Source organism: Anas platyrhynchos, chromosome Z, assembly GCF_047663525.1.
Source record: "Anas platyrhynchos isolate ZD024472 breed Pekin duck chromosome Z, IASCAAS_PekinDuck_T2T, whole genome shotgun sequence".
Lineage (NCBI taxonomy): Eukaryota > Metazoa > Chordata > Aves > Anseriformes > Anatidae > Anas > Anas platyrhynchos.
The window spans coordinates 57,989,932-58,002,831 of record NC_092621.1 but is presented as its reverse complement, the minus strand read 5'-3'; the positions used below and the strand labels follow the sequence as shown (position 1 = coordinate 58,002,831).

The window sequence follows — 12,900 nt, the reverse complement described above, 5'->3', positions numbered from 1 at the left end:
ACATCTGCTATATAGTTTCTCCATTTTCATCTTTTTCCTCAGCTACCACTGAAATCACTGAGGATAAAATTTCTGTTTTTGAATGGGAACTCCGCTATAGTAACAAAAACGAGTTTCCATCCATGCAAATGTCAATACAGAAAAGTAAGGTTTCCCTAGTTACTAGGCCATCTAAAACCAGCCATCTGGTTTCATTGTTATTTTAATACTTCAGTTCTTGTGCAATTGCTAATTACTGAAAATAAAAGTCAAAGAGGCTCACATATAAACCTCAATTTAATTCCAGTTCAGTTTAGTGAAGGAGCTGGTGCTTCCACAGCTGAATAAAGATCTCAAGACAGACACCAAAGATGGAGCAGACACAGCAATTTATTTTGTTCTTTTGCTGTAACAATGGTCTTCAAAAAGCTTTAAGAAATCCTAAGTGACTTTTATTGAAAAGAGTCATGTATTATTAGACTTTATAGCAGGTGCTGGATATTGAAAGGCTCTGACAGCCCTGTTTGTCCCTGCTGAGCCTGCCCATGGATCCTCCACCTGCCCCAGGTCCCCATGCCACCCCTGGAGCCTCTGGACTCCAGCTTCCCACAGGCTGGCTCAGCCATGAGCCCTGCTCAACTGGGCTTAGCCATGACCTGGCCTGGCCCTGTCCTCCTGCAGGTGCATGGTTCTGGGGCTGTCCTTACTTGTCCCTGGTTACCCTGCTCCTAGCTGGCATTGTGGGATGGTCCCTGGCTGTAAGATGCTGCCAGGCTCCTCAGCTCCTTCCCAATGGAACTGCTGGTCCTGGCTGGGTCCTGGTATGGGGAGGAATTGCTGTAGGAGGGAGTAGAAAGAGGTCTCAGGCTAGACCACTGTAGGGGATGAGTTACTCCTCTGCTGTGGAGAGTGCTTTGGCGGGTCTTTCCTTCCCACAGCTGTTGTACCCACTCCACACTGCTGGGATCTCTCATCAGGAAATTAACTTCAACATCAAAGCAGAAGTCTGAGAGGAAAAAGCAGCAGAAAGCAGTAGCAGCAGAGGAAATGCTTTTGTTAAGCAGCTGCATGTTGTTATAATAAACAAATCTGAGCTCTAATATAGTTCTCATGCCCTTTCACTAACTTTTAATTATGGTATTATTACATGTTTCACAGTTCTTTTTTTTTTTTTTTTTTTTTTTCCTTAAATACCTGATTAGAAGCTCCCAGTTAATTAATCACTTTTTGTGTACCCTGGCAAAATATACAATAGTAGCAAAGTGTCACTTGTCAATGGATACAATGACAATAATCAATGTGGAATGTCAAAAGAAAAAAATATCATATGAAACAATGACATTAATAACAGAATACTATTTGTTATTACCATACAGTTTATATCCAACTCTTAAACAAATCTTTCTAAAAGTTTCATTTGCCTGCGGAGGCAGAATGACATGTACATTTATGCATTGCTTAGCCACTAAGGAGAAAATTATTGCTGGTCTTGTTGTAATACCTCTCCAGGAAACTTTCAATGTGAGCAGGAACCTTCCCCAAAGTTGATTATTTCTCTTAGATTCTCTTCAGCAAAGATAATAACTAAAACACCCTGGAAAACAGTCATATGAACTCTAATTCCAGTGACTTAGCATCCTGTTAGAAATTATTTCAGAAGTCTGTTCAGACTTCCACATGTAGCTCTTTAGAACCTCCTCATTTTGTTAACAATGTTGGATTCCTGGTAATGCAGCCTGTGTTATTTTATCTCAAAGTTTACCAACAATTTTTTATAACAATATTTTATCTAAATTTTTACCAGCAGATAGCTAGTATCCAATCCTGTAATATTATTTAATTTTAAATTAATGTATTAAACATGTAAACCTATGCAAACTTCACACATATACTATGTTTCCTCTCTCCATTAATCAAGTCATCTTATAGTCTGTCTTAACAATGCCATATGCCAGAGTGACAGTTAATAGCACCATTGAGTTACTCTGTTTACTCTAGCTTTACTATGGCTTACTGCCCTTAAATCTTCAGGTAATTTTTTTATCTGGACACCAGCATAATAACTTACTTCTAAAATACTGTTCCAAGCAGTGGTATTGAGCTTCTTGTACTTAACATTCTCCACTGGGCTCTTATCCAAGTACCTCTTGTGAAAATGCACTGCCTAAGTTGGAATAAATCTACCCAGCCTTACCTCCAGTTTCAAGCCAACTGAAACCCAAAGAGACTTCTGAGAAGAGGCATGGAATGTTGAAATAGGAGAAAATTACTTCCTTGTGGCTAAAAAATTTGGCTGAGACAAGTTCACTGTAAAGGAAGAAGTGAAGCTATATGCAGCACCATTTATTATTTGGAAATTTTGAAGTTACTAACATGAATAGTCTATTAAAAATATTGTTAAACATTTCATAGAACGTGAAAAGGCTGTTTTTAGTATTAGTATAAAGAGTCATTTTTATTCAAGTACCAAACCCACATATTTTCTACAATATTTTACTGATTTTGTATCCTTACATACTTAAAAAGTCTCCAATAAAGAAAAAAAAAAAAGTACCACCAACATTTCTGTTAGTGTTTGCAAGTATTAAGAAGACACAGCTCAAAATTTCTCTGCAGCAAAAATCCAAATACAGACCCAGAAAACTGGCAGAGCAGAGATGGAAAGCCTTGAAGATTCAGGCCTCTTTGCCAGTAGGAAGTTGGGGAACATGTTGGCCCACATGCTAATGATGGGAAGAACTGGTGTCCCTGAAACAGTCACTATCCCCTGACATCTCAGATGTTCTCTCAGCAAAAAAACTGTAGTGGGCCTGCCTTTTCAGGGCTTCTTATTGGTAAGATAGTCAGGGGTACCACCACAAGCAGTTTGACTATTAGCTCTTCTTTTCCTGTGTCTAGCATTTGATAGGTTAAATTCAAAGCTTTTTATGTTACTGTGTTTTCAAAGAAAAGAGAAAGATTCTGCCCAAAGAGAAAGATTCTACCCAGCTCTAAAGGAAGAAGTGGGAGGTGGGAGAGGCTAATAATAAGGGGAAGAGGTTTGAGGAACTTCCCTGACAGCCTACCTCTACAGCTGTCCCTGGCTGATTGATCATTGCTTTAAGTTTCTCTGAGAAGTCCATGCAGTCACAGTGGAAGAACTGATCTCCATTTATACATACCTGCTAGCACCAACACAGCTTTTGAAATATTCATACAGTGCTCATACTCTCCCTGCAAGAGATTACTTCTGGTAATGGCCTATGCCTGAGCGAACACATGGGCTAGTTCAGTGTGTATAAATGACTGTAAAATGAACTGCAGCACAGAGTCTTGTAGATCCTCCTCTGTGTTTCCAATACCAAGCAGGAATTTCCAAGCAGGAATTCACCCTTTGCCTGGACTGTCACTGGGACTGGATGCCTCTTTTTTGCTTTAGCATATGTTCTGTCATGGAGGCACAGGTAGACCTATGAATAAATTATTACTGGAAAGAGACAATGTTATTGTCATAGTAATAAGAAAAATTGCTTTCTTGTTAATGAGTTCCTTTATGCTTTCCAAAAAAGCAGCTGAATACTAAGTATATGCTAGTGTCTGTTAAACAATATGAATACAGGAATTTTACAGGCATTCTGTTCCACAAGAAGTTTCAATTATACTGTTGGTTTCATAGTGCAACCTAATTTCAGAAATAATATCTAAAAAAGTGACATACTTATAGTCAGTTGGAACATAACAACTTCCACCACCCAGAAACTTTAGTATTAAGGAAATATACCATTGGGAAAGCAAAATATATGGCTGGTTTTATTGTAGATGCCAAGTGTGAAGCATACTAATAAAGGAATTACCATAACACAGGCTATCATTGTATCCAGCAGATGCATATGTTTCAAAGAGAAGCTGCAATACTTTCTGAAGGTGCAGCTGTGAATGCTGTTGGAACTTCTGGCTGTTGTACAGAATATCACTTTAACTCTTATACATTTTGGCAGTTCACTTTTGTCACAAGTTTTATGAAGTGATGTGATGAAGTTGTTCTTTCCAGAGACACACTGAAAAGGCCAGTTTCACCTGTTAATCACATGGTAGTTAATATCGTGATCAGGGGCTTGGGCAAATTCTTACCACACAGTTGCAAGTTTAACAGGGCAATTGCTCCACAGCTGGCTGAAGCATAGATACAGATCTGCCAACCCACTGACTCATGCTATGGACTAAACCAGGTGTCTGTGCCTTCAATTTGTGTTGAAATCACAGTGTAATGATCACTGCTGTAATGGATTGCATTATTCATCTTTGTCCAAAAGGCGTTCTTAGGCCTTAAAAATTTAGAAACTAAATTCAAATAATTCAAATAGCTGGAAGATGTTATGTATGTATTGAAGTTCATCCTCCTTTTTGTAAGAACTTTTTGCTTTTGAAAACAGAAATACTGTAAATCAAGCAAACAGGAAAGCACAGCAGAGATTTTAATACATATCCTTTATGAACTAAATAAATACTTTTCTAAATATATTGTTTAAAAAAATGTGGGGTGTAAATCAACTAATGTGGCTAACCAGGTGCTAGCTGGCAAGATGAAAAGCAAAGCAGTAGCAGCCAGTTAGGAATTTCCAGAGTGTACTAATGTTTTTGAATACAAAACAAAATAATAGTTAACTAAACCAGTCCTTTCAAAATCTGGGCTGATCCACCGAATGTGGATCCAACAAGAATGTTTTTTTTTTTTTTTTTTTTAATATTATTATTTTTTTTTTCCTTTTTGCTACTTATCAGTCCTTTTCTGAGCTCTCTTCTTGAACTTCCAAGCACTGTGAAGGCCAAGTGAAATTCCAGTTAACTTTGAACACTTGAGATGTCATGCTGTCATTGTCCTCTCTCAAAATCGGTGTTTCTTCATTCTTTTACTTTGAGTCTTATTTCTATAACAGTTCTTCTGTCTCAAATACCATATATCATATATGGTGCTTGTAAATACATTGTACATATATCACTTGTACTACTGAAATGCAGAACTTAAAGAATTCTACAGCTATTATCCATTTTAAAAGGTACAAAATTGACAATTCAAGACATGCTACTGATTTATATTTCCTGAAATGTTATACTCTTGTTAACATTAATCTAAATTTAATTTCAGTTATTTGTACAAAAATACAGTTATGGAAAGAAAGAAGACTGCTTTCTCACACTTGCAAATGTTATTTAAATATCAGAATTGTGAAGTGATAGCCATGTATTTAACCTGTTGAACATAAAAGAGCCTATTGATACAACATTGGAATTTGTGCTCACAGCACAAAGTCCATACTTTCTATTACAGAATTTTTGAAAATTTCTCATTCAGATATACAGATTTGAAATAAAGCAGATTTTATATTTTTACTTCTCAAAGGAGAAACTAAATAAAAATAAACAAAGGTGAGTTTGAAATATTACACAGAAAAATGTTATGTGAATTATGTCATATATTCAGCTGTTAAAGGTGGCTGGACCTGTTTTCACACCCATCTCAATATGTAAAGATGAATTGAGAAAGTTAACAACAGAACAAGTGTGAAATGGAATATGAATACACCCATCCTTTAAAACTGCAAAGTAATACATGGGTGGACACTGCCTTCCAATGTTATTCATGCTAGATACGTCAATGGTAAACACACAGAGTGACTCATTGAATGAAAATTTATTTTGCACGGCTACTTCTGTATTTAGTTCTTCCTCATGACCATTTTAAATGTTCACTATAATGTTGGCCTTAGTGCCATGGATTTAGCTTAATGTTTATAGCTAAATCAATCAAATATGATGTAAGATTACCATTTACATATTGACACATAATTTAAAAACTGAGGATTACATTTATGAACTAAATTTTAAAAGTTTAAAATTGCAACAGAGATATACAGTGATGCTGCCCCTGCAAAATATGTATTGCATAAAGATTTTAATGAAAACATCAAGCATCTTTTGTTTTCACCCCATAACATTTAGATGATGAGAATTTTCAGGTGTTGTGGTTTGACTCCAGCAGGCATCTAAGCCCCACACAGATGCTTGCTTACTGCCTCTCAGCAAGATAGGGAAGAGAATCAGAAAGGTAAAAGTGTGAGAACTAGTGGGTTGAGATAAAGATAGTTTACCAGGTACAGCCAGAGCTGCATGCACGAGCAAAGCAAAACAAGGAATTTATTCACTGCTTCCCTTTGGTGGGCCATTTCAGACATTTCCAGGAAAGCAGCATCCATCACACACAGCATTTCTTGGGAAGACAAACACCATTGTTGCAAATGTCCACCCTTCCTCTTTCTTTCCCCCTAGCTTTTATTGCCTAGCATGTCTTATGGCATGGGACATCCGTTTGGCCAGTTTGGGTCAGCTGTCCTGGGTGTGTCCCCTCCCAGCTTCTGTTGCACCCCCAGCCTCCTCACTGGCAGAGCAGCATGACAAGCAGAAAAGTTCTTGGCTCTGTGCAAGGACTCAGCACTACTCAGCAACAACTAAAACACTGATGTGTTATCAGCACTGTTGTGGTCACAAATCTGCAACACAGCATCATAAAAACTGCTATGAAGAAAATTAATTCTATCCCAGCCAAAGCTGGTACACAAGAAATCATTTTATATAGCTACCTGGCTGAAAAGAACACATTTGGAGAATCACCAAATACATAATACTGCCTTGCTTTCTTGTTTTCACATAATGAATTTATTCCTCACTCACATCTACTACTACAGGTACACAGTTATTTTGTTAATATCAGTGGATATTGTCTCTTCACATCTTGTGAAAAGTACTTCCTAAACAGGTTCACCTAAATTTATGGAAGAATACTGCTTTCATTGACAGTTTGTGCACTCTTCATGGAGAACACATACTGTGCTGTTCCTTCTTACACAGGTGGTCCCATTGATGTCAAGGCGGTTATCAGAAAGGGTAAAGTGTATGAAATGGGTTTACTCAAAGGAAAAAAATCCTTGCTGAATGATGTAAATGACAGGATGTGTTTCAGCTTCAAGTTTTCATTCTGACTATATTCTTACATTAGGCTGTTGAAATAAGTCCAGTCAATAGGTTACCCACTTCTGGAACACTGAACTGCAAGTCAGCATTTGCAATTCTACCCTCAAAAACTTCCTTTTCCCTTCTTCTGGACAAATTTAAGTTCTCTTTTGGGACTTACACTTTAAAACCTGTATGTCAAATGTGTAGTTATATTATAATTATACTCTGTTTTTTGTATGTTTTTGAGTGCTCTTCCCAAAGAATGGTGCATTAAGCTATATTGCACAGTTCCCAAGGGAACACATCTCTCATCAGAATTTGATTTAAAATGCTTGTGAAGAGTAAGATAATTGTTCAGTGAAAAATGTTTGATGTCACACCAATTCCATATGTTCGCTAGGGTATGTACTACCATAACTTGTAATTATGAGAGTTATAATTAGCTGCAAAAACAATGGAATCATAGCTAGGACAAACTAAGGTGACACAAGATTTGCCAGCAAATTCCTGATATGTTGTCTCTGTAAAGTAGTTTGAGATGCTATATTTAAACAAACTCAGTTCTTTCTTTCCCTTCCCACTCAAGTTGTGACATCTATCTCTTGGATTACATGCCAGTTTAATTTATTTAGAATGCTTTCCATTCTATTTAATTCCTTCTCAAAATTTCCCTTGGATGACTAGCACTCTTCCAAAGAGCACACATGTATACTCTAAGTGGAATCAGTTTGTCAGTTTCTCCTGGTTAGTAATCTACTATTCTAAAAAACTCTTAAAGTCAGGGTGAATTTTAACAACTTATAAGATCTCCAGCTTCACAAGTATGAGCTGCATGCTTGGAACAAGTACAAGACTCTCTGAAATTCATTTAATATTGCCAATACTTTATAAATAAACTTAAAATAATAGGGCATTAAAAAAGACATGGTTAAAAAAATGTGTACCCCCTGCTGCTTATCATTCCATCTTTGAATAGTTGGCACTATTTAATATGCTGTATTCCAATAAAATTTGGAAAAGTATTGATAATATGAGTTATTTCTTAATCAAATCTGTGAGGTCCCCATGCCCCAAGAGTTTCTGCAGCCTATTTCCTTCCATCCATCCCCGTCCCTGGTTCTGGCTGCCTGTGACACCAGCCCTGATGCAGTACAGACAGGTCCACAGATCAGGCTGCTGGGCATGGAGCTCTATGTGTAGAGCTGGAAGCAGCCCTACTGTGACAGCCCCTGACTTCCCAATAGCAGCATCAAGCCCTGGCTCCTGCCCTTGGTCCCTGTGCCCTGTGTCTTGTGCCCAGCCTCTGCCCCCTGGACCACACTGGCCAGTTGTGCCTGGCACCAGCCTCATCACCATTTGCTGGTCTGGTGTTGATGGCCTGCAGGCTGTCCCTGGCTGCCGTCCCTGCTCCCCCACTCTCCCTCCCACAACCACGGGGCTGCACATCATCCCCTTGCCCACTTCCTTGCCTCATCTCAGCCTGACCATCACTTGTTTAGAGGTGCTGACTCGCAGCAGATAGGGTCATAGGGGGTCTTGTTCACTTGGACCTTCCCATGGCAATATCCTTTTTTGTGAGTTGTGTGGGTACAAAGTGCATAGTAGCCCAGTAAATATGAATGCTGTTGCTTGCAACAAGACAGGTTTTTGTGTTAGGTTGATATGACACCATCCTCAAGACTTGTCAGCCTTTGTATTGCCTGACTTTGCATGGCCTATATGACTTCACTTGGCCTGACTGGAAACTCAGTATGCTAATGACTTGCCACACTCGCCCCCACGATTCAAACTGAAACTAGTGACCTTATGACCCACGGGATCTTTGGGAGTGTGAATGTAACACCAAACAGGGGGCAGACACTAGATATTTCTTTCTATGTCATTTTAACTGTATACTACTTGAACTATACATGTATTAATTAGTAATTGGTAATTGGACTAACAGTTTTTTGATTAGACTGTTAAGACAGTGTGTTTGTTTTACCCCAAGATAATGTGTAACAAACTGTTGGAAATTCATGCAATCAACACTAACTTGTATCCCATAAACTGGTAACAGTATGAAGTGCCCCTTGATCTGTCAAAATCTTCCTGTGCATTGCTGTGGTCAGATGTCTCCTGCCTTTTTTGATGGGTATGCTACATGCCCTCCTGGTGTAGTTATTGATTCACTTATTGCTAGAAATATTTCCGATACCTTTTCTCTCTACTGTTATTCTGTCACTCTGGTATGGCTGTGAAATAAGTTTAATGTAAGTGTCTTTTTCAATCTTTGTTAAGTTGGCTAAAGCATTTTATAACTTCTAACATATGAATGGTTTATTTATTTATTTATTTATTCTCTTACATCTATTTTAAATAACCGGAAAATCAAATCCACTTCATCAATATATTCAATGGGATGCTGGAGAAGGGAAATTAAGTAATTTACTGCTAAAAATATTTTAAACTCCAGTGTAACTGAATTTGAGTTTTCACTTTTTATTTTATTTATTTTTTTTTCCCAGTTACTGTTCTTAATTTTTAAATTAATTTTTAAGTTAATATCACTATTTTGCTGTTCTTCTAGTTTAAGAGAAACATAAAACACAAGCATTAGGTGAAAAGTTTCATTTCTAGATCCGTCTGTACAAAGCAATTTTTAAAATCTTAATTTGCTAATGGATTATTTTTTGACAGAGATATAGATATTCTAGGGATTTCATCAACTTGACAATTTTCATGCACAAACACCATGTTGTAATGCATATAGTAGTTTCTAGTTTTTATATTTCAATTATCATGATTAAGCAAGCACACTTATTTAGAAAATAAGAAATTTTGGAAAAGAACCCATCCAAGAATCATTAACAGAAATACTGGTTTTGGCCAGGAGGATAATAGCTAGTAAATGAAATCAGACTGAAACCTCCTAAACAAACAGAAACTTTATATATTTTAAAGGAGGGAAAATCCTTGGAAAACCCCTGACAAGTTATGCTGCTTCAATGAAAATGTGGAGCAGAATTGTGCAATTTCAGCTTTATTGCACTTGATGCCAAAAATCTGCAGTAAAAGTCTAGAACAGTTGGAAATATTTGGCATTAAAACACTTCTCAAAATCACAGAAACAGATTCAGGGCTTACATATTTATGTGAATTAATTTACTTTAATATCCATATATCTAGACAGAAATATTTATAATCATAGCTGATTATAAGCCTTGTTCATGTACTATATGAGTCTAATTTGAAGAACTGCTAAAGAAATTCTTGATCCTTTGGATTGCACAGCAAGTTCCATCAATTGTTCTGTGCTTTATAACAGAACTAACTACAAAACTGAAAATGTCCCTGACTTAGTCTGAGGCATTCCTGAGAAAATTCAACTCTCTCCTACAATTCTTTAAGATAAAAAATATGAAGTGTTGGAACAGGTGCTCAAATCTTACAATCATAGGAGTTTATCAACTCTTTTTGAAGCTTTAACTCTACACCCAGTACAGCCTTAACATTAACTGAGTTGCTTTTGCAGTGGTGTCTCTAACATACTAGCAAATTTCTTTCTACACACCTTTTTTTTTTTTTTTTTTTTTTCAGAAACATTTTGTAAAGCTCAAAATACTTGATAGACTCATCTAGACACGTATTCATAACAATATTCTCTGTTAATAAAACGGCAAAGTCAATGGTAACTAAAACAATGAAGTGGGAGAACTGCATCATCCCACATAAAGAGATGCGTTTTTTCTGCTGCTGAAAACTTTTCTATGGCGGATAATAGAACCACAAAATGTCTGAGGTTGGCAGGGACCTCTGGAGCTCATCTGTTCTAACTCCTCCATTCCCACCCAATCAAGCAGGGACATCTAGAGCAGGTTGCCTAGGACCACATCCAAATGGCTTTTGAAGATCATGAAGGAAAAAGACCTGTCCTGGGCAACCTGTTCCAGTGCTTTGTCACCTGCACGGTACAGAAGTGATTCCTGATGTTCAGAGGGAACCTCCTGTGTTCCAATCTGCACAGGCTGACAGGAGGCAGAGCCCTGAGGCCCAGGGGAAGAGGGGGCAGCGAGCAGGAGGCAAGGCCTGGGGTGATGGGGATGGGCATGGGCTGGCTCTGGGCACCCCTTCACTGCAAACCTGTTGCTGAGAGCAGCTACAGAGCTGCAGGCCTGCAGCTGGGCAGCACACACTTTCAGGGGGAGCAAAGCAGTGGTGCTGGGCACCTGGGGAGGGAAATGCTGAGACGAATGCCCCAGCCCTCCTGGCAAAGGGTGGCATTACCCTCTCCCACCAAACTGAACCCATCAGACTCTGTGTGCAGTGGGCATGTGAGGAGGCCGTGGGCACAGCAGCAGGAAGAGGCAGGGACGGCAGCAGGGGTGGGGATGGCAATGACCAATGCATTGTTGGCAGCACTGAGTCTTTTTCCTGTAATTTTATTGCTTTACTACTCTCTGTGATAGTGAGACACTGAGGACCTCTCTGTGTCCTGAGGGGCTGGCACATGCCCCAGCAGCTGGCCTATCCTTGGTCTCACCAGCTCTGGGGCCACTGTCCCAGCATCACCAGTGGTGTGACCTCTTGGGGGGTGGTGCTAAGGCCTGGGAGGGGGAGGCCTTCCTCTTTGGGACCCACTGGGGCCCCCATATGGGTGGTCCCTGCCCCAGCTGGAAGTGGAGAGACCTGCCACAGCCTCCCTTGGCTCTCCATTAAGGACTTCTCGCTCCCTGGGGACATCAACAAGGGTGGCAGGGGGTATCTGGGACCTCACAAAGGCCATTTCCTGAGGTGCTAGGAAGCTCCTCCATGTTGGTTTCCCTGGGGCTGCTGGAGGGCTCTGGGCTGGGGGCAGGAGTCACTGCTGGGGCAGCAGCTGGGCTGGGGGGTACCTGTGGATCTTGCCTGCTGTTCCACAGCAGGGTAGGAGATACCAAGGCCCAGCAAGCTGTGGGTCTCCCTGCTGTATGATCACACGGTGACACCAGTTAAATGGTGTACAAATATTGCTGTACATTTCCAGTGGTTGAGCTCCAGCAGTTTGACCAGAAGCTCTTTCTCCAGGCTGGAGAGACACAGGGTACCAGTGTCAGAATTCTTCAGCATGAATGCCTGTGAACACTTGGTCCCAGAGATGAGCCTCAGCAGCTGGCACAGCCAGGACAGCAGGGGCAGGAGCAGTGATGGGTTCGCCTGGAAGAGGTACACTCAGGTGTGCTGGTGGAGCATGCCCATAGAAGCCCTGGGCACCAGCCCTGCAACATATGGCCAGGCTGCTTTGGGACAAGGGGACTATAGGCAGCTGGGCCTTCCTGAGCTGTTCCTGCCTGGCAGGTGATGACTGACACTGCTGCGGATGCTCTCATGATGAATTTTTCAAATTTGTCATTCACCTGTCTTGAGTGCACTGCAAAGCTCAGTCTTCCTCTTGCAGAGAGGGCACTTATGCTTGCTGTCAGTCCACTGCTGGATGCAGGTGAAACAGAGCTGGTAGAGGCAAGGCATTGCATAAGCTGAATCACCCCAGATGTTGAGGCAGTGATTGTCCAGTGCCATGGCCATGGTATTCACATGCTGTGGTGGGCTGGGGAGAGCTGAGGTTGATGAGCTGCTCCCTGTCACTGATACTGCAGCAACGTCTGTGACACTAGAAAAGGAAGAAGGAGGCCATAGTCATTCATTGGCCTGGGGAGGGGTCCCTCAAGAAGGAAGCCCTCTCAGCTTCCCAGGGTGAGGTGTCCCCATACTGCTCACCCCTGCTCACCATCTGGGTGTCCTGTCTGCCTGATCCAAGCAGGGCCAGGGAAAAAGCTGTATTGGCTTTGGGGATGGGCATCAAGAGTCATAGTTAGTCACAGCACAGTTAGCAGCTCTCTGAGCACGTGTGGTGGTTTTACTCAGCTGGGCAGCTGAACTTCACCACAACCACTCTCTCACTCCCCCTCCTCA

The 12,900-nt window shown here is 40.4% G+C and overlaps 1 long non-coding RNA gene across 2 annotated transcripts; it reads right to left on the bottom strand.

Annotated features, from left to right (window-relative positions):
* Nucleotides 1-389: 389 nt before the first annotated feature.
* On the bottom strand, nt 390-3,096 carry LOC106018491 (uncharacterized). Of its 2 annotated transcripts, none has more exons than XR_002404162.4 (3): nt 3,045-3,096; nt 2,174-2,286; nt 390-985 (listed from the first exon to the last, which is right to left on the bottom strand). It is a non-coding gene; the product is annotated as an uncharacterized lncRNA (long non-coding RNA). The 2 variants fall into 2 exon arrangements; XR_001192623.5 differs by lacking the exon at nt 3,045-3,096 and adding an exon at nt 2,615-3,027.
* Nucleotides 3,097-12,900: the final 9,804 nt, after the last annotated feature.